This window comes from Fundulus heteroclitus, unplaced genomic scaffold, assembly GCF_011125445.2.
Source record: "Fundulus heteroclitus isolate FHET01 unplaced genomic scaffold, MU-UCD_Fhet_4.1 scaffold_621, whole genome shotgun sequence".
Taxonomy (NCBI): Eukaryota; Metazoa; Chordata; class Actinopteri; order Cyprinodontiformes; family Fundulidae; genus Fundulus; species Fundulus heteroclitus.
Genome location: NW_023397057.1, coordinates 1 through 17,762, shown reverse-complemented (window position 1 = coordinate 17,762; position 17,762 = coordinate 1). Strand labels below are relative to the sequence as shown.

Here is a 17,762-nt window from a genome sequence, read left to right as displayed (position 1 = left end):
TGTGTAAATGACTTACCTCCTGTCTCTTCCTCTGCAGGGTGTTCAGGCTAAAAGATTCCCCGGGGGCCTGAACACCTTTTAAAGGTTCCGGAAGAGTCCATTATGGATTGAGGGGGCGAAGTAAACTGTATTTTGGTTGGTGTAGTATTTTAGGAATTTAGATAGAAATGTTCTGAGATATTTATAGATGATGATGATTGTTAAATAAAGTATAATGTTTTAGCTATATTATTTGTTAGTGTTTGTATGTTAGAGTGTGACTGTGTTTCCCCTGTTTAATGGTAGATCTGGTTAATGGGAGGAGTTGGTGATCTATAAAAGGCTTCTTGTAAGACGCTAGTGTGTTTGTGGCTGCTCCTGTGACCTGTTTGCCAAGGTTGGACAATAAATACCAAGTTGGTGCACCTTTTCTCTACTTCAAGTCTCCTGCTTCAGCCAGCCTCTAAGGGCCATTCTAACACCATGGTCTTCTTTAAATAAAAAACAGACGCTGTGGTGCCTCCTCATGCCGGCATGGCTAGCCGACATGGTAGAGGCACCAAAAGCTTAACAACACAATTACAATAACTAACAATTAGAAAAACAAACGAATTTCACTAAACAATACAAATTAATGGATGGAAGAGCTCTAAACTACTTCAAGTAAAGAGAACTTCGCATCAATAATCTCTCCTGACAAGTGACTAAGCAATGCCACAACAGGCAGACTTTTCACCTCCCAATGGAGTCCATCGCAGTCTTAGCCAAAAGGCCGAGAAGCGATACCAGAAAAAGGGTGGAGGAGACCGGGTCATTCAGAGGCACCTCCTTTTAACTCAGGGTAGGCTAACCAGCACGGAAACGTTGACTTTTTAATTTTTTTTTTAGCATACAATAAAGAAGGTAACCAGGGGAAATGACAATTGGCCACATTTTATGCTGTTCTGCAGCAGTAAATCAACACAAATACGCCACTTGCAGGTGAAAAGGACAGCAAAAGTAAAGCATTTTTTTGCTTGTTCCTGCTCTGGTCCAATAGGGAGCTCAGAAGTGATAACAAGTAAATAAATTGCCATTTTTCTAGATATCTGCCTTTAAATGTGAACACAGCATTTATATATAGGCATACGATGGATTTTTTTTTTTTTTTTTACGTAACCCATAAAAGTCAAGAAAGTCCTAAGGTTAAGACAAGCCTCGGACGGCGCAGGTTGAAAAGAAGGGCTGCAGCGGCCTCTAGTGGACGGTAGCCTCAACTGCAGCTCTTACTCCTTCCGCACCTGCACAGACTGGAAATGAATACGCCCACGCAAGCACAACAAACACTTTGAAAGGCATGATTGGTTTTCCAAACAACTCTCTGACGTGACGCTTTCTCTGCGCGTTTATCCTTATTCAAGACCAGCCTTGGAGGTAGAAAAAGCACAATTATCTACGCTAACGTAGAGACAATAACGCCCTTGTTTTATTTCAGCAAAAGATGTTTCCAATAAACAGCACGTTCAGTTTGACCATGTGTCCGCTGAGGTGGACATCTTGCATGATGAGGTATGTTTGAGAATCAAGTCAAGGAACTGCAGCAGCTTTTCTCTGTAAATGCTTTTGTGGTAACTACGCGTGTTTGTGCATAATTTTTAACCCAGCGTCAGTTTCCAAACATCGCCTAGCATGGAGCAGCTGCGCTTAGCGGGAGGCACGGGCTGGTTAGCTGGACTGTGCAGCCTGAGCACAGCAGCTGAGCTAAACGCTTGCGACAAGCCTGAAGGAGCCCACAACTACACAGTATTTGTCTCTGAACAAGCATGGAGGAGGTGCACCGCTCCTGGAGGTACTGCAATACCAGGCCGATGCATGGAGCGGACGGAGCAAGCCCCTATTCCATCTCCCAGTTCCAAAAATCAATTTAATATATGGTCCCCGGGTAGGGGACGTATCAGATATTAAACTGATAAGAACAGATACTACACTTGATCTTAGCCAAAAGGCCGAGAAGCGATACCAGAAAAAGGGTGGAGGAGACCGGCTCATTCAGAGGCACCTCCTTTTAACTCAGGGTAGGCTAACCAGCACGGAAACGTTGACTTTTTAAAAAAAATTTTTTAGCATACAATAAAGAAGGTAACCAGGGGAAATGACAATTGGCCACATTTTATGCTGTTCTGCAGCAGTAAATCAACACAAATACGCCACTTGCAGGTGAAAAGGACAGCAAAAGTAAAGCATTTTTTTGCTTGTTCCTGCTCTGGTCCAATAGGGAGCTCAGAAGCGATAACAAGTAAAGAAATTGCCATTTTTCTAGATATCTGCCTTTAAATGTGAACACAGCATTGATATATAGGCATACGATGTTTTTTTTTATTTATTTTTTTTTTTTTAGAACTTTTTTATTCAGATTTTCCAGTGCAGGTCACATCACATACATCTTACAAATAATACATTTTACAGGTTACATGTACAAACTCACATGTTATGTTCATAAAATGTTTTGTTTGTCTGAGGTCTTAAAGAGGCAAGTAATAATTGTACAATCAGGGTGAAGAACACGAGGAGGAGTCTCCTATTTATTAATCATAGTTTCCATCAATTGTGATTCGAAATGAATGTTTGAATTAGGGACCATTTTTCTAGGAAGATATCACTTTTCATCTGAAGTTTTGCCGTAATATGTTCCATATGGTAAACCTCCCTCACTCTATTCTTCCATTGGGAAATTGTTGGGGGCTGAGGCTTCAGCCATGAGACAGTGATCATTTTCTTTGCGAGGACAAGTAAAATCTTTAAGATATAAATCTTACTGTGATCTTGGATTTTATTCTGGAAAATACCCAGTATTATTAAAGATGGCTCTAGAGGAATTGTAATGCCTAGACATTTATTAATTTCCCTTTGTATTCCTTTCCAATAGTTTAATAGTTTTGGACAGTCCCAAAATATATGGGTGAAATCTCCAATTAGTCCACAACCCCTCCAACATTTGTCCGAGGTGTGGTTAAATCTGGATGTGAGAAGAGGAGTCCTGAAAAATCTCACTTTGATTTTCCATTCAAATTCTCTTAGCATTGGGCTATTTAATATTTTATGACCCTCTCGGAACATTTTCTCCCAGTCTTCATCATTGATTATGACATTCATTTCTAGCTCCCATTTCCCTTTAATATCTTTTGTGTCAGTTATTCCTTCCTCTTGCAATATTTTGTAAATATGGGATATGAATTTGGTGGTTATATTTCCTTTTATTACAGAGAGAAAAAAATTCTCTATGTTTGAGGGGGGTATTTGTAGGTTTTCCCATTCCCTATGTTTCTGCAGGTAGTGTCTCATTTGTAGATATTTAAAAAAATCATGGGTTGGGAGATTGTATTTTTGTTGAAGTTGTTGAAAGGACATTAGGTTTCCATTTTCAAACATTTGATCTATTAGAATCAATCCTTTTTCAACCCAGTTATGTAATCCAGATGTAGGAAGAAATTCAGAATTATGGTCGAGCCGTATAACTCTACATAAGGAGTTGGGTAAATTTAGTATCTTTTTGATCTTTGCCCATGTTACTAGAGTAAACTTAACCCATTCATTATTAATTTTATTCTTTGTCCATGTGTTTTGGTTAACAAATGGGACAGTATCAAGAAGTATATCTTGGGAGTCACCTTGTTCCATCTTGTACCAAATTGTATCTTCGTCTTGGCGTATCCATGTTATTATTGATCTAATTTGTGCGGCCCAGTAGTATTTTTTAAGGTTTGGTACGTTTAGTCCCCCATGTTCTTTAGGACACATAAGAGTTTTCAATCTAATTCTGGGGCGTTTATTTTGCCAGATAAATTTCGAAAGCCATTTATTCAGAATATTAAATATGGACATGGGTACTTTTATAGGTAAGGTTTGAAAAAGAAAGAGGAGTCTTGGAAGGATGTTCATTCTGATGGTTTCAATCCTCCCTACGAGTGAGAGGGGTAGAATGTTCCATCTCATAAGGTCTGTCTTGATCTCATCCATTAGTTTTCCATAATTAGCTTTAAAAAGTTGTGAAGTTTGAGGAGTTATGAAGATTCCTAAGTATCTGAATCCCTGTTTTGATATTTTAGGTTTGAATCTATCTGTTAATTTTGTGGGTAAATGGCCGTGTAACACCATCACTTCAGATTTGGATTGATTGATTTGGTAACCTGAAAGTCTACCATATTCTTCAATAGTCTCCATAAGTGAGGGAATAGACTTCACCGGATCACTTATGTAGGTCAAAATATCGTCGGCAAAAAGTGAAATCTTGTGTTCCGTATTATTTTTATCTCTAATACCTTTAATATATTTGTTCATTCTAATCGCTGCTGCCAGAGGTTCGATGTTTAATGCAAAGAGTAGGGGACTAAGACAATCTCCTTGGCGAACCCCTCTTTCAAGCATAAAGAAGTCAGAGCAAAATCCATTAACTCTAACACGTGATTTAGGGTTCGTGTATATTATTTTAATCCATTCCACGAAACGTGGATGGAAGCCCATAGTTAACAAGGTGTTATATAAAAATTGCCAGTTAACTGTATCAAATGCTTTTTGTGCATCAAAACTAATTAGCATGGATTCTTGGTTGGTTTCTTTGGCTTGTGTTATAACATTCAGGGTTCTCCTTATGTTATTAATACTTTGTCGATTTGGAATGAAACCCGTCTGGTCTGGGTGAATTAGTTTTTTAATATATTTCTGTATCCTTTTACCTAGAATACTGGTTAGTAGTTTTAGATCTGTGCATAACAGGCTAATTGGTCTGTATCCCTCACAAATTGTTGCGTCTTTCCCTTCCTTATGAATAACTGAGATGATGGCCTCAGACCAGGAGTTTGAGATTTCACCCTTGTTAAGTGCATAGTTAAAAATTTTAGTTAGTGTTGGCGATAAGATGTTTTTGAAGCACTTATAGAATTCCCCCGGGAGTCCATCAGTCCCTGGAGATTTATTATTTTTCAAATTGTTAATTGCCTCCTGTACTTCTGTTTCTCTTATATCTGAGATCATTTCAGCCGCTTCCTCATCGGACAGAGTAGGTAGTCTTAACTTAGCAAGAAACATAGCAGTTTGATTTTTTACTTCGTTGTTGATTTGGTTTGGTTCCTGGTATAAGTTTTTATAAAAGGATGCAAAAGCGTTGGCAATTTCTATCGGACGAAATAGAGTTGTTTTAAGTGAGGGATCTGTTATTTTGTGTATTATTCTGTCCGATTGTGTTTTTCGAAGCTGGAAAGATAACAGTCGACTGGCTCTATTTCCCATCTCATAGAATCTTTGTTTGGAGAACCTCAGTGCTCCCTCTGCTTTGTATGTAAGAACTTCATCAAGCTTTTTTCTAGTCTCTTTTAGTTCTGTTAGAGTGTCATCTCCTCCTCTATGCTTATGCTCAATTTCTAGTTGTTTTATTTTATTTTCAAGTCTTGTTTGTTCTTCCATGCGTTGTTTCTTAAGTCTAGAAGATATCTGTATCATTTTTCCTCTTAATACTGCCTTGGCTCCACTCCACATCATAGGTGGTGTTACTGATCCATTATCGTTTATCTCTAAATATTCAAGCAAATGTTGTCTCAGTTCCTGAATCACTGATGTGTTGGTGAGTAGTGATACATTTAACCTCCAGTATCTAAAGGGAATGTCCTTACTTAAGTTTAGTTGTAAGGTAACTGGAGCATGGTCACTCAGAGTAATTGGTTCAATACTACAGTCAATTACTTTATAAAAATATTTTTGAGGTATGCAAAAGAAGTCTATCCTTGAATAGCTATTATGAACTTTCGAAAAGAAAGTAAAATCCTTTTTGCTCGGGTTTTTAAATCTCCATGGATCCCCCAGTCCCAGTTCAGTTACCATATTATTAAGTATTTTTGTTTTTCTGCTCTGACTCCCCATCTCTACTGGTGTCCTATCCATTTTGCCATCATGTACTGCGTTAAAGTCTCCTCCAACTATTACTATGCCTTTAGCATTCTCTGCAATTATATTAGCTATTTCTTTAAAGAAGGATTCATCACATTCGTTAGGAGCGTAAAGATTCAAAATAGATATCTCCTCCTCCCACATCCGACCAATCACAAAGACATATCTCCCCATTTTATCCTGTATAACTTTTTCTGTGGAAAAGGCCAATGATTTGTTAAATAAAATAGTGACTCCTCTCTTATTTCCATATGATGCACTATATATTTGATTTGCCCAGTCCCGTCTTAATTTTTTATGTTCTAATTCGTTTAAGTGGGTTTCCTGTAGTAGGGCAATGGAGCAGTGCATCTTTTTTAGTTGATTAAGGATTTTTTTCCTCTTTATTGGGTGATTTAATCCGTGGACATTATATGTTACGATTGTTAGTTTTTCCATATGTACCTTTTAATTATGAATACCTTTTCTATATTGCTGATCCTGTAAGTATCAATATTAATGTAAAATATGTATTTTACACGATGTGATTGCACATTTGCTAAATTGGTCAAGGTAAAGTTTACAAACATTAGAACATACTTGAACTTTAAAGTGAACAGGCTTCCAAACACTGAGCTAAGTAACAATACGGCCTTAAAACTGGTCTCCATGGCGACGAAGGGGGTGTGACAGAATCCCTTCGCCTGAACACGCCGTGTAATAGCAGTCTGACAACAAGAGTCTGTTCCCGGACTTGCCTTTCCAAAAACAAGTATACATAAAATAAAATAGAAAAAATAAATCATCCTACCGTTCCTGTGGTGAGGAAATTCCCTGGTATACAGAATTGTTTCATATTTTACTAAACTAGCCTTCTTTCAAGTCGTTTTATCCCAAATATGATACTTTGAGATCAATTTTAGTTGTCCATATATTACTCCCAAATCCTTGGTTTAATTATTACCTTGCAAAATCGCCCGCATGTCCGTTATGCTCAGCATAGTTTCTCCTGCTTTTCCGGGCACCGTGGTCCAGGATTCGCCCAGCAGTTCCTCTCGGTATCTCTCACGCTCATCTATCTTGACATGGATTCCCATCTTCTCCAGTGTTGAGGTTGCTCTTGCAAGTGTTGCAAAGGTCTTCACACCGGAGTCCAGGTGGATTTTCAGTTGAGCCGGGAAAGGTGACACTGCTTTCACATTTTTGTCTTTAAGTTGCTTAATAACTTCTCGGACCTGTTTGCGTTTCTTCTGTACGTTCGCCGTGTAATCTTGGTCGAAGTATATCCTTTGGCCGTGGTAGGTAACATCACGTCTACTCCATGCCGTCTGTATTACTTTTTCTTTCACTCTGTAGTTAGAAAACCTGACGATGATTGACCGAGGGGGAGCGGAGTCTTTGGGCTTCACATTTAGCGACCGGTGGGCCCTCTCTATATTCAGATTCATGTCCTGCGGTAGTTTGAGTGAGGTGCGCATCAAGTCAGTCACGAAGGAAATCATGTCGTTCTTTTCTTCTCCTTCAGGTATCCCGTATATGCGTAGATTGTTGCGCCTGGATCTTGACTCGAGGTCTTCACATTTAGCTGAGAGATTAGCTTCTCTCTGTAGCATGTAGCGCAGCACGCGGTCATGGCGGAGCAGCTGGTCCTCAGCGTCGCTCACTCTTTGGTTGATGTCGGTAATTTGCTGCTCCAGTTTCGTCGTTCGTTCAAGCACGTCTTTCAATGATGATTCCACCCTTGACAGAGTAGCTTTAGTATCGTGTGAAGCATCCGTGTGTTCCTTTCTCAGTTGTATTAGCTCTGCAAGTACAGTCTCCATATTGTCTTTCTGTTCGCTCACGACCGTCGTAGTTTCTGGAAGTTGGCAGGTTTCTTTCCGCGAAGTCGTTTTACTTTTCTTATCAGCTTCTTTTCTGAGAGTAGTCATTTTTGTAATTCGTCGAATTGTTATAAATTATATGTTATATCGCCAAATAAGCTAGTTTTAAGGGATTTTCCTCAGAGTAGGGCAATCAGGCTGCTTCTCCTTTCATGGCGTCACCGGAAGTCTGTGTCTTTTTTATTTTTTTTATTTTTTACGTAACCCATAAAAGTCAAGAAAGTCCTAAGGTTAAGACAAGCCTCGGACGGCGCAGGTTTAAAAGAAGGGCTGCAGCGGCCTCTAGTGGACGGTAGCCTCAACTGCAGCTCTTACTCCTTCCGCACCTGCACAGACTGGAAATGAATACGCCCACGCAAGCACAACAAACACTTTGAAAGGCATGATTGGTTTTCCAAACAACTCTCTGACGTGACGCTTTCTCTGCGCGTTTATCCTTATTCAAGACCAGCCTTGGAGGTAGAAAAAGCACAATTATCTACGCTAACGTAGAGACAATAACGCCCTTGTTTTATTTCAGCAAAAGATGTTTCCAATAAACAGCACGTTCAGTTTGACCATGTGTCCGCTGAGGTGGACATCTTGCATGATGAGGTATGTTTGTGAATCAAGTCAAGGAACTGCAGCAGCTTTTCTTTGTAAATGCTTTTGTGGTAACTACGCGTGTTTGTGCATAATTTTTAACCCAGCGTCAGTTTCCAAACATCGCCTAGCATGGAGCAGCTGCGCTTAGCGGGAGGCACAGGCTGGTTAGCTGGACTGTGCAGCCTGAGCACAGCAGCTGAGCGAAACGCTTGCGACAAGCCTGAAGGAGCCCACAACTACACAGTATTTGTCTCTGAACAAGCATGGAGGAGGTGCACCGCTCCTGGAGGTACTGCAATACCAGGCCGATGCATGGAGCGAACGGAGCAAGCCCCTATTCCATCTCCCAGTTCCAAAAATCAATTTAATATATGGTCCCCGGGTAGGGGACGTATCAGATATTAAACTGATAAGAACAGATACTACACTTGATCTTAGCCAAAAGGCCGAGAAGCGATACCAGAAAAAGGGTGGAGGAGACCGGCTCATTCAGAGGCACCTCCTTTTAACTCAGGGTAGGCTAACCAGCACGGAAACGTTGACTTTTTTATTTTTTTTTAGCATACAATAAAGAAGGTAACCAGGGGAAATGACAATTGGCCACATTTTATGCTGTTCTGCAGCAGTAAATCAACACAAATACGCCACTTGCAGGTGAAAAGGACAGCAAAAGTAAAGCATTTTTTTGCTTGTTCCTGCTCTGGTCCAATAGGGAGCTCAGAAGCGATAACAAGTAAAGAAATTGCTATTTTTCTAGATATCTGCCTTTAAATGTGAACACAGCATTGATATATAGGCATACGATGTTTTTTTTTATTTTTTTTATTTTTTACGTAACCCATAAAAGTCAAGAAAGTCCTAAGGTTAAGACAAGCCTCGGACGGTGCAGGTTGAAAAGAAGGGCTGCAGCGGCCTCTAGTGGACGGTAGCCTCAACTGCAGCTCTTACTCCTTCCGCACCTGCACAGACTGGAAATGAATACGCCCACGCAAGCACAACAAACACTTTGAAAGGCATGATTGGTTTTCCAAACAACTCTCTGACGTGACGCTTTCTCTGCGCGTTTATCCTTATTCAAGACCAGCCTTGGAGGTAGAAAAAGCACAATTATCTACGCTAACGTAGAGACAATAACGCCCTTGTTTTATTTCAGCAAAAGATGTTTCCAATAAACAGCACGTTCAGTTTGACCATGTGTCCGCTGAGGTGGACATCTTGCATGATGAGGTATGTTTGTGAATCAAGTCAAGGAACTGCAGCAGCTTTTCTTTGTAAATGCTTTTGTGGTAACTACGCGTGTTTGTGCATAATTTTTAACCCAGCGTCAGTTTCCAAACATCGCCTAGCATGGAGCAGCTGCGCTTAGCGGGAGGCACAGGCTGGTTAGCTGGACTGTGCAGCCTGAGCACAGCAGCTGAGCGAAACGCTTGCGACAAGCCTGAAGGAGCCCACAACTACACAGTATTTGTCTCTGAACAAGCATGGAGGAGGTGCACCGCTCCTGGAGGTACTGCAATACCAGGCCGATGCATGGAGCGGACGGAGCAAGCCCCTATTCCATCTCCCAGTTCCAAAAATCAATGTAATATATGGTCCCCGGGTAGGGGACGTATCAGATATTAAACTGATAAGAACAGATACTACACTTGATCTTAGCCAAAAGGCCGAGAAGCGATACCAGAAAAAGGGTGGAGGAGACCGGCTCATTCAGAGGCACCTCCTTTTAACTCAGGGTAGGCTAACCAGCACGGAAACGTTGACTTTTTTTAAAAAAATTTTTAGCATACAATAAAGAAGGTAACCAGGGGAAATGACAATTGGCCACATTTTATGCTGTTCTGCAGCAGTAAATCAACACAAATACGCCACTTGCAGGTGAAAAGGACAGCAAAAGTAAAGCATTTTTTTGCTTGTTCCTGCTCTGGTCCAATAGGGAGCTCAGAAGCGATAACAAGTAAAGAAATTGCCATTTTTCTAGATATCTGCCTTTAAATGTGAACACAGCATTGATATATAGGCATACGATGTTTTTTTTTTATTTTTTTTATTTTTTACGTAACCCATAAAAGTCAAGAAAGTCCTAAGGTTAAGACAAGCCTCGGACGGCGCAGGTTGAAAAGAAGGGCTGCAGCGGCCTCTAGTGGACGGTAGCCTCAACTGCAGCTCTTACTCCTTCCGCACCTGCACAGACTGGAAATGAATACGCCCACGCAAGCACAACAAACACTTTGAAAGGCATGATTGGTTTTCCAAACAACTCTCTGACGTGACGCTTTCTCTGCGCGTTTATCCTTATTCAAGACCAGCCTTGGAGGTAGAAAAAGCACAATTATCTACGCTAACGTAGAGACAATAACGCCCTTGTTTTATTTCAGCAAAAGATGTTTCCAATAAACAGCACGTTCAGTTTGACCATGTGTCCGCTGAGGTGGACATCTTGCATGATGAGGTATGTTTGTGAATCAAGTCAAGGAACTGCAGCAGCTTTTCTTTGTAAATGCTTTTGTGGTAACTACGCGTGTTTGTGCATAATTTTTAACCCAGCGTCAGTTTCCAAACATCGCCTAGCATGGAGCAGCTGCGCTTAGCGGGAGGGACAGGCTGGTTAGCTGGACTGTGCAGCCTGAGCACAGCAGCTGAGCGAAACGCTTGCGACAAGACCGGAAGGAGCCCACAACTACACAGTATTTGTCTCTGAACAAGCATGGAGGAGGTGCACCGTTCCTGGAGGTACTGCAATACCAGGCCGATGCATGGAGCGGACGGAGCAAGCCCCTATTCCATCTCCCAGTTCCAAAAATCAATTTAATATATGGTCCCCGGGAAGGGTACGTATCAGATATTAAACTGATAAGAACAGATACTACACTTGATCTTAGCCAAAAGGCCGAGAAGCGATACCAGAAAAAGGGTGGAGGAGACCGGCTCATTCAGAGGCACCTCCTTTTAACTCAGGGTAGGCTAACCAGCACGGAAACGTTGACTTTTTTATTTTTTTTTTAGCATACAATAAAGAAGGTAACCAGGGGAAATGACAATTGGCCACATTTTATGCTGTTCTGCAGCAGTAAATCAACACAAATACGCCACTTGCAGGTGAAAAGGACAGCAAAAGTAAAGCATTTTTTTGCTTGTTCCTGCTCTGGTCCAATAGGGAGCTCAGAAGCGATAACAAGTAAAGAAATTGCCATTTTTCTAGATATCTGCCTTTAAATGTGAACACAGCATTGATATATAGGCATACGATGTTTTTTTTTATTTTTTTTATTTTTTACGTAACCCATAAAAGTCAAGAAAGTCCTAAGGTTAAGACAAGCCTCGGACGGCGCAGGTTGAAAAGAAGGGCTGCAGCGGCCTCTAGTGGACGGTAGCCTCAACTGCAGCTCTTACTCCTTCCGCACCTGCACAGACTGGAAATGAATACGCCCACGCAAGCACAACAAACACTTTGAAAGGCATGATTGGTTTTCCAAACAACTCTCTGACGTGACGCTTTCTCTGCGCGTTTATCCTTATTCAAGACCAGCCTTGGAGGTAGAAAAAGCACAATTATCTACGCTAACGTAGAGACAATAACGCCCTTGTTTTATTTCAGCAAAAGATGTTTCCAATAAACAGCACGTTCAGTTTGACCATGTGTCCGCTGAGGTGGACATCTTGCATGATGAGGTATGTTTGTGAATCAAGTCAAGGAACTGCAGCAGCTTTTCTTTGTAAATGCTTTTGTGGTAACTACGCGTGTTTGTGCATAATTTTTAACCCAGCGTCAGTTTCCAAACATCGCCTAGCATGGAGCAGCTGCGCTTAGCGGGGGGCACAGGCTGGTTAGCTGGACTGTGCAGCCTGAGCACAGCAGCTGAGCGAAACGCTTGCGACAAGCCTGAAGGAGCCCACAACTACACAGTATTTGTCTCTGAACAAGCATGGAGGAGGTGCACCGCTCCTGGAGGTACTGCAATACCAGGCCGATGCATGGAGCGGACGGAGCAAGCCCCTATTCCATCTCCCAGTTCCAAAAATCAATTTAATATATGGTCCCCGGGTAGGGGACGTATCAGATATTAAACTGATAAGAACAGATACTACACTTGATCTTAGCCAAAAGGCCGAGAAGCGATACCAGAAAAAGGGTGGAGGAGACCGGCTCATTCAGAGGCACCTCCTTTTAACTCAGGGTAGGCTAACCAGCACGGAAACGTTGACTTTTTTTAAAATTTTTTTTAGCATACAATAAAGAAGGTAACCAGGGGAAATGACAATTGGCCACATTTTATGCTGTTCTGCAGCAGTAAATCAACACAAATACGCCACTTGCAGGTGAAAAGGACAGCAAAAGTAAAGCATTTTTTTGCTTGTTCCTGCTCTGGTCCAATAGGGAGCTCAGAAGCGATAACAAGTAAAGAAATTGCCATTTTTCTAGATATCTGCCTTTAAATGTGAACACAGCATTGATATATAGGCATACGATGTTTTTTTTATTTTTTTTTATTTTTTACGTAACCCATAAAAGTCAAGAAAGTCCTAAGGTTAAGACAAGCCTCGGACGGCGCAGGTTGAAAAGAAGGGCTGCAGCGGCCTCTAGTGGACGGTAGCCTCAACTGCAGCTCTTACTCCTTCCGCACCTGCACAGACTGGAAATGAATACGCCCACGCAAGCACAACAAACACTTTGAAAGGCATGATTGGTTTTCCAAACAACTCTCTGACGTGACGCTTTCTCTGCGCGTTTATCCTTATTCAAGACCAGCCTTGGAGGTAGAAAAAGCACAATTATCTACGCTAACGTAGAGACAATAACGCCCTTGTTTTATTTCAGCAAAAGATGTTTCCAATAAACAGCACGTTCAGTTTGACCATGTGTCCGCTGAGGTGGACATCTTGCATGATGAGGTATGTTTGTGAATCAAGTCAAGGAACTGCAGCAGCTTTTCTTTGTAAATGCTTTTGTGGTAACTACGCGTGTTTGTGCATAATTTTTAACCCAGCGTCAGTTTCCAAACATCGCCTAGCATGGAGCAGCTGCGCTTAGCGGGAGGCACAGGCTGGTTAGCTGGACTGTGCAGCCTGAGCACAGCAGCTGAGCGAAACGCTTGCGACAAGCCTGAAGGAGCCCACAACTACACAGTATTTGTCTCTGAACAAGCATGGAGGAGGTGCACCGCTCCTGGAGGTACTGCAATACCAGGCCGATGCATGGAGCGGACGGAGCAAGCCCCTATTCCATCTCCCAGTTCCAAAAATCAATTTAATATATGGTCCCCGGGAGGGGACGTATCAGATATTAAACTGATAAGAACAGATACTACACTTGATCTTAGCCAAAAGGCCGAGAAGCGATACCAGAAAAAGGGTGGAGGAGACCGGCTCATTCAGAGGCACCTCCTTTTAACTCAGGGTAGGCTAACCAGCACGGAAACGTTGACTTTTTTAATTTTTTTTTAGCATACAATAAAGAAGGTAACCAGGGGAAATGACAATTGGCCACATTTTATGCTGTTCTGCAGCAGTAAATCAACACAAATACGCCACTTGCAGGTGAAAAGGACAGCAAAAGTAAAGCATTTTTTTGCTTGTTCCTGCTCTGGTCCAATAGGGAGCTCAGAAGCGATAACAAGTAAAGAAATTGCCATTTTTCTAGATATCTGCCTTTAAATGTGAACACAGCATTGATATATAGGCATACGATGTTTTTTTTTATTTTTTTTATTTTTTACGTAACCCATAAAAGTCAAGAAAGTCCTAAGGTTAAGACAAGCCTCGGACGGCGCAGGTTGAAAAGAAGGGCTGCAGCGGCCTCTAGTGGACGGTAGCCTCAACTGCAGCTCTTACTCCTTCCGCACCTGCACAGACTGGAAATGAATACGCCCACGCAAGCACAACAAACACTTTGAAAGGCATGATTGGTTTTCCAAACAACTCTCTGACGTGACGCTTTCTCTGCGCGTTTATCCTTATTCAAGACCAGCCTTGGAGGTAGAAAAAGCACAATTATCTACGCTAACGTAGAGACAATAACGCCCTTGTTTTATTTCAGCAAAAGATGTTTCCAATAAACAGCACGTTCAGTTTGACCATGTGTCCGCTGAGGTGGACATCTTGCATGATGAGGTATGTTTGTGAATCAAGTCAAGGAACTGCAGCAGCTTTTCTTTGTAAATGCTTTTGTGGTAACTACGCGTGTTTGTGCATAATTTTTAACCCAGCGTCAGTTTCCAAACATCGCCTAGCATGGAGCAGCTGCGCTTAGCGGGAGGCACAGGCTGGTTAGCTGGACTGTGCAGCCTGAGCACAGCAGCTGAGCGAAACGCTTGCGACAAGCCTGAAGGAGCCCACAACTACACAGTATTTGTCTCTGAACAAGCATGGAGGAGGTGCACCGTTCCTGGAGGTACTGCAATACCAGGCCGATGCATGGAGCGGACGGAGCAAGCCCCTATTCCATCTCCCAGTTCCAAAAATCAATTTAATATATGGTCCCCGGGTAGGGGACGTATCAGATATTAAACTGATAAGAACAGATACTACACTTGATCTTAGCCAAAAGGCCGAGAAGCGATACCAGAAAAAGGGTGGAGGAGACCGGCTCATTCAGAGGCACCTCCTTTTAACTCAGGGTAGGCTAACCAGCACGGAAACGTTGACTTTTTTATTTTTTTTTAGCATACAATAAAGAAGGTAACCAGGGGAAATGACAATTGGCCACATTTTATGCTGTTCTGCAGCAGTAAATCAACACAAATACGCCACTTGCAGGTGAAAAGGACAGCAAAAGTAAAGCATTTTTTTGCTTGTTCCTGCTCTGGTCCAATAGGGAGCTCAGAAGCGATAACAAGTAAAGAAATTGCCATTTTTCTAGATATCTGCCTTTAAATGTGAACACAGCATTGATATATAGGCATACGATGTTTTTTTTATTTTTTTTATTTTTTACGTAACCCATAAAAGTCAAGAAAGTCCTAAGGTTAAGACAAGCCTCGGACGGCGCAGGTTGAAAAGAAGGGCTGCAGCGGCCTCTAGTGGACGGTAGCCTCAACTGCAGCTCTTACTCCATCCGCACCTGCACAGACTGGAAATGAATACGCCCACGCAAGCACAACAAACACTTTGAAAGGCATGATTGGTTTTCCAAACAACTCTCTGACGTGACGCTTTCTCTGCGCGTTTATCCTTATTCAAGACCAGCCTTGGAGGTAGAAAAAGCACAATTATCTACGCTAACGTAGAGACAATAACGCCCTTGTTTTATTTCAGCAAAAGATGTTTCCAATAAACAGCACGTTCAGTTTGACCATGTGTCCGCTGAGGTGGACATCTTGCATGATGAGGTATGTTTGTGAATCAAGTCAAGGAACTGCAGCAGCTTTTCTTTGTAAATGCTTTTGTGGTAACTACGCGTGTTTGTGCATAATTTTTAACCCAGCGTCAGTTTCCAAACATCGCCTAGCATGGAGCAGCTGCGCTTAGCGGGAGGGACAGGCTGGTTAGCTGGACTGTGCAGCCTGAGCACAGCAGCTGAGCGAAACGCTTGCGACAAGACCTGAAGGAGCCCACAACTACACAGTATTTGTCTCTGAACAAGCATGGAGGAGGTGCACCGTTCCTGGAGGTACTGCAATACCAGGCCGATGCATGGAGCGGACGGAGCAAGCCCCTATTCCATCTCCCAGTTCCAAAAATCAATTTAATATATGGTCCCCGGGAAGGGTACGTATCAGATATTAAACTGATAAGAACAGATACTACACTTGATCTTAGCCAAAAGGCCGAGAAGCGATACCAGAAAAAGGGTGGAGGAGACCGGCTCATTCAGAGGCACCTCCTTTTAACTCAGGGTAGGCTAACCAGCACGGAAACGTTGACTTTTTTATTTTTTTTTAGCATACAATAAAGAAGGTAACCAGGGGAAATGACAATTGGCCACATTTTATGCTGTTCTGCAGCAGTAAATCAACACAAATACGCCACTTGCAGGTGAAAAGGACAGCAAAAGTAAAGCATTTTTTTGCTTGTTCCTGCTCTGGTCCAATAGGGAGCTCAGAAGCGATAACAAGTAAAGAAATTGCCATTTTTCTAGATATCTGCCTTTAAATGTGAACACAGCATTGATATATAGGCATACGATGTTTTTTTTAATTTTTTTTATTTTTTACGTAACCCATAAAAGTCAAGAAAGTCCTAAGGTTAAGACAAGCCTCGGACGGCGCAGGTTTAAAAGAAGGGCTGCAGCGGCCTCTAGTGGACGGTAGCCTCAACTGCAGCTCTTACTCCTTCCGCACCTGCACAGACTGGAAATGAATACGCCCACGCAAGCACAACAAACACTTTGAAAGGCATGATTGGTTTTCCAAACAACTCTCTGACGTGACGCTTTCTCTGCGCGTTTATCCTTATTCAAGACCAGCCTTGGAGGTAGAAAAAGCACAATTATCTACGCTAACGTAGAGACAATAACGCCCTTGTTTTATTTCAGCAAAAGATGTTTCCAATAAACAGCACGTTCAGTTTGACCATGTGTCCGCTGAGGTGGACATCTTGCATGATGAGGTATGTTTGTGAATCAAGTCAAGGAACTGCAGCAGCTTTTCTTTGTAAATGCTTTTGTGGTAACTACGCGTGTTGTGCATAATTTTTAACCCAGCGTCAGTTTCCAAACATCGCCTAGCATGGAGCAGCTGCGCTTAGCGGGAGGCACAGGCTGGTTAGCTGGACTGTGCAGCCTGAGCACAGCAGCTGAGCGAAACGCTTGCGACAAGCCTGAAGGAGCCCACAACTACACAGTATTTGTCTCTGAACAAGCATGGAGGAGGTGCACCGTTCCTGGAGGTACTGCAATACCAGGCCGATGCATGGAGCCGACGGAGCAAGCCCCTATTCCATCTCCCAGTTCCAAAAATCAATTTTATATATGGTCCCCGGGAAGGGTACGTATCAGATATTAAACTGATAAGAACAGATACTACACTTGATCTTAGCCAAAAGGCTCAGAAGCGATACCAGAAAAAGGGTGGAGGAGACCGGCTCATTCAGAGGCAACCTCCTTTTAAACTCAGGGTAGGCTAACCAGCACGGAAACGTTGACTTTTTTATTTTTTTTAGCATACAATAAAGAAGGTAACCAGGGGAAATGACAATTGGGCCACATTTTATGCTGTTCTGCAGCAGTAATCAACACAAATACGCCACTTGCAGGTGAAAAAGGACAGCAAAAGTAAAGCATTTTTTGCTTGTTCCTGCTCTGGTCCAATAGGGAGCTCAGAAGCGATAACAAGTAAAGAAATTGGCCATTTTTCTAGATATCTGCCTTTAAATGTGAACACAGCATTGATATATAGGCATACAGTGTTTTTTATTTTTTTTATTTTTTACCGTAACCCATAAAAGTCAAGAAAGTCCTAAGGTTAAGACAAGCCTCGGACG

The 17,762-nt window shown here is 42.1% G+C and overlaps 9 non-coding genes across 9 annotated transcripts; all 9 read right to left on the bottom strand.

Annotated features, from left to right (window-relative positions):
- Positions 1-1,785: 1,785 nt before the first annotated feature.
- On the bottom strand, positions 1,786-1,976 carry LOC118561402. The gene has a single exon (XR_004930029.1). It is a non-coding gene; the product is annotated as a U2 spliceosomal RNA (small nuclear RNA).
- Positions 1,977-8,612: 6,636 nt separating this feature from the next.
- Positions 8,613-8,803, bottom strand: LOC118561385. Its single transcript, XR_004930013.1, has one exon. It is a non-coding gene; the product is annotated as a U2 spliceosomal RNA (small nuclear RNA).
- Positions 8,804-9,830: 1,027 nt separating this feature from the next.
- Positions 9,831-10,021, bottom strand: LOC118561384. Its single transcript, XR_004930012.1, has one exon. It is a non-coding gene; the product is annotated as a U2 spliceosomal RNA (small nuclear RNA).
- Positions 10,022-11,053: 1,032 nt separating this feature from the next.
- LOC118561390 lies at positions 11,054-11,244 on the bottom strand. Its single transcript, XR_004930018.1, has one exon. It is a non-coding gene; the product is annotated as a U2 spliceosomal RNA (small nuclear RNA).
- Positions 11,245-12,272: 1,028 nt separating this feature from the next.
- LOC118561401 lies at positions 12,273-12,463 on the bottom strand. The gene has a single exon (XR_004930028.1). It is a non-coding gene; the product is annotated as a U2 spliceosomal RNA (small nuclear RNA).
- Positions 12,464-13,493: 1,030 nt separating this feature from the next.
- LOC118561387 lies at positions 13,494-13,683 on the bottom strand. The gene has a single exon (XR_004930015.1). It is a non-coding gene; the product is annotated as a U2 spliceosomal RNA (small nuclear RNA).
- Positions 13,684-14,711: 1,028 nt separating this feature from the next.
- LOC118561400 lies at positions 14,712-14,902 on the bottom strand. The gene has a single exon (XR_004930027.1). It is a non-coding gene; the product is annotated as a U2 spliceosomal RNA (small nuclear RNA).
- A 1,027-nt stretch (positions 14,903-15,929) lies between these two features.
- On the bottom strand, positions 15,930-16,120 carry LOC118561389. Its single transcript, XR_004930017.1, has one exon. It is a non-coding gene; the product is annotated as a U2 spliceosomal RNA (small nuclear RNA).
- Positions 16,121-17,146: 1,026 nt separating this feature from the next.
- On the bottom strand, positions 17,147-17,337 carry LOC118561394. Its single transcript, XR_004930022.1, has one exon. It is a non-coding gene; the product is annotated as a U2 spliceosomal RNA (small nuclear RNA).
- Positions 17,338-17,762: the final 425 nt, after the last annotated feature.